The sequence below is a fragment of the Centroberyx affinis genome, unplaced genomic scaffold (assembly GCF_046629955.1).
Source record: "Centroberyx affinis isolate AG114_WGS23_722 - 3 ecotype Tasmania unplaced genomic scaffold, CSIRO-AGI_Caff_v1 ptg000015l_1, whole genome shotgun sequence".
Classification (NCBI taxonomy): domain Eukaryota; kingdom Metazoa; phylum Chordata; class Actinopteri; order Beryciformes; family Berycidae; genus Centroberyx; species Centroberyx affinis.
In genome coordinates, this window is record NW_027278731.1 from 53,832 (window position 1) to 56,686 (window position 2,855).

The following is a 2,855-nucleotide window of genomic DNA, read 5'->3' on the forward strand; positions in this document are numbered from 1 at the left end:
CCGCTCCAGTGGAGATACTCAGTGGCCAAGAGTTAGAGAATGAGCCTGAAACTGTGTACAAGTCTAACTCTCCTTCCCCCTGCAACTACTCCCCCAGGCTGTTGCTTTACGGAGGATTATGTTCTTAGTCAACTTGCCTGGTTGAACAGCAGTAAATTAAAACAAATTTTCCCTGTCTAGCCTCCAAGCTCCACTACAGCCATTGAACGTCAGGCATTGCCATCAGCCATCGAGGGAATGCTTCCTTTGAGATCTATGAAAGCCGCTCTACTGCCCATGTTGCATTCGCTTTGTGTCCAAGGTAAAACATTGCCGAGGTTCAAATCTCAATGGCTGATGTGCATGTTCATCCTCATACAGAAGTAACAAAGTTGATATCGGTTGTTCTCTGGTTTATTGACCCATAAAATGAATAGCAATCCACATCGGCTGTGATGTTCAATTAAAAAAGGCCTATGTAAGTATGTTTCAAAGTGACAAACTATAAAATATATTTATATCCCGGTACAGAGGTGTCTTACTGTAGATTTGTGGCTGTACTGCAGTTTGTTTCAGCTCAACCTTTGTTTACATTTGTGCACATAGCGAAAAAAAACACCAAAGCTATACTTACGCATAATGATGAATGTGATACAGATGCTTTTCCTCTCTGTTGCTCTTTTAAAACAATGTGCTTTCTGCAGCAGGTACATCACATTGACGTCATGCTGATGGCAACGCAATACGTTTGGTGGATTTGGAGGGGAACTTGAACTTGAAAGAAACTCACTGCAGTGTTTTGTTCTTCTTCTTCTTCTTTTTTGGTTTAACAATGTAACTGTATTTTCAATCAGCAGCGCTTCCATCCGCTCGAAGGCACAGGTCTTGTGGATTTGAGTGAAACTAGACAGATACTAACCCTGAGAAGGACGCTACAGTCCTGACTGGCATGAATGACACATGGAACAAATACTGAGAGACAGTCAGTCAGGACTCATGGACTTGTCTGCCTATCTCACTCATTATCTCCTTCTCACCATCTCTGCCTGACTTTCTCTTGCTGTCCCTGTCTGTCTCTCTCTCCCTCTCTCTTTTTCAAAGCAGGTCCCATGTAGCCAGCAAGTATGGGAGTACCATCACTGTGAAACACATTTTCTGTCTCTGTCTCACACACTCCCTCGCTTTCTTTCTCTCTTTCCCAGGTAATTTATAACCAGAGTGTAATGGCATAGAGAAACTGTTCTTAAACACACAGTGCTGTACATCAGTTCATTTGTTTTCTATGCTACATTACACCCCTGTTCCTCTATGTAAATGGTCACATTAAGCCCTTAGCTCTGACATTTCAGTGCAAATGCAGTGGGAACACACACACACACACACACACACACACACACACACACACACAGAGAGAGAGAGAGAGGAGAGAAAGAGAGAGAGAAACTAGCAATTCCTCTCTTTCTCTGTCTTACACACACACAATAACAGTACCAATTTCACTCATACACACTTGCATACACATGCAATAACTGTAGCTATTTCACACACACAGACTTAATGTGGCAGTCTCATACACACACACACACACACTCACAATAACGGTAAGTTTAGCATTTTTGCTCTGTTACGCTGAGGAAAAGGGTCATTACACTGTTTTAAAATGCAACAAAAGGTATTGTTCAGCCGCTGGGGGTGAGTATATGAGCATGGCAGGATGCCAAGCCATCAAACACCGGTTCTTGATGGCCATGTGTGTGTGTGTGTGTGTGTGTGTGTGTGTGTCTGTGTGAAATTCACAGTGTGTAGGTATATACATTATTTCATGGTGTGCTCATTTGAATATGCCCTTCTATATATATTTTGCATTTTGACAGCTATTGTGAGCTTAGCACAGTCTTTTCTGGTTGATTATCTCTCACAAAACCCCCGATACACTCTTTCTACCTCTGTCACTCCCTCTTATTTTCTCTCTTATGAAGAAATGAGGAGGGGAGAAGAGAGGTAAAGGGGGGATAGGAGACAGGAAAGGAGAGAAGGAGGCCGAGGAGAGGAAGGCAAGGGAAAGAAGAGGAGAGGCGAGGAAAGGATGGCAGAGGAGAGGAAAGTAAGATGGATTATAGGAGGGAAGCGGAGAGGAGAAGAGAATTTTCTGTCGGTGTCGAGTAGGTGGTTCCTGTTAAAAATGTGGGTTGCTTACTAATGACTGTGTGCGTGCGTACGTGTGTGTGTGTGTGTGTCTGTGTGTGTGTGTGTGTGTGTGTGTGTGTGCATTTGGTGTGCACCGGAGGCAATGCTAAGTAAGCTGGGGGAGTAACGGCTGCTGCTTTACATCATTTACAGTACTGCGCGCGCACACACACACACACATCGATAATCCTGACTTACGTTTAATCGTTTTGGTTCATTATGTCTGTATAAATATTTTTGCATTAAGCTGTTGACTGAGCAGCCACCTTTTAATGTTGGTTTTGCTTCCAGCGCTATTTTTTTTTTTACCAGCCTGCGTACCTCAGATATACAGCTCTGTGTGATGTAAGTGTGTGTGTGTGTGTGTGTGTTTGTGTGTGTGTGTGTCTTTATGTGATAACTTGGTCACAGAAACCCACTGCGACAGACTTTGTTTTCACTCTGCAATTAATATTGTTTCAAAACTTATTTTAGGGTTAGGGATGGTTTCTATTAACAAGGTTAGGGTGGTGTGTGGTGTGTATGTGTGTGTGTGTATGTATGTGTGTGTGTGTGTGTGTGGTGTGTGTGTTCATTTGTACTGGCTTTCAAGCAAAGCTGTCAGAAGTGCTGTCAGAAGTTTGGCAGTAAATTAATTGATAAGCATTCATTGCTGTGGTGTTTCTGCACTGCACTTCCCAGAGATCACC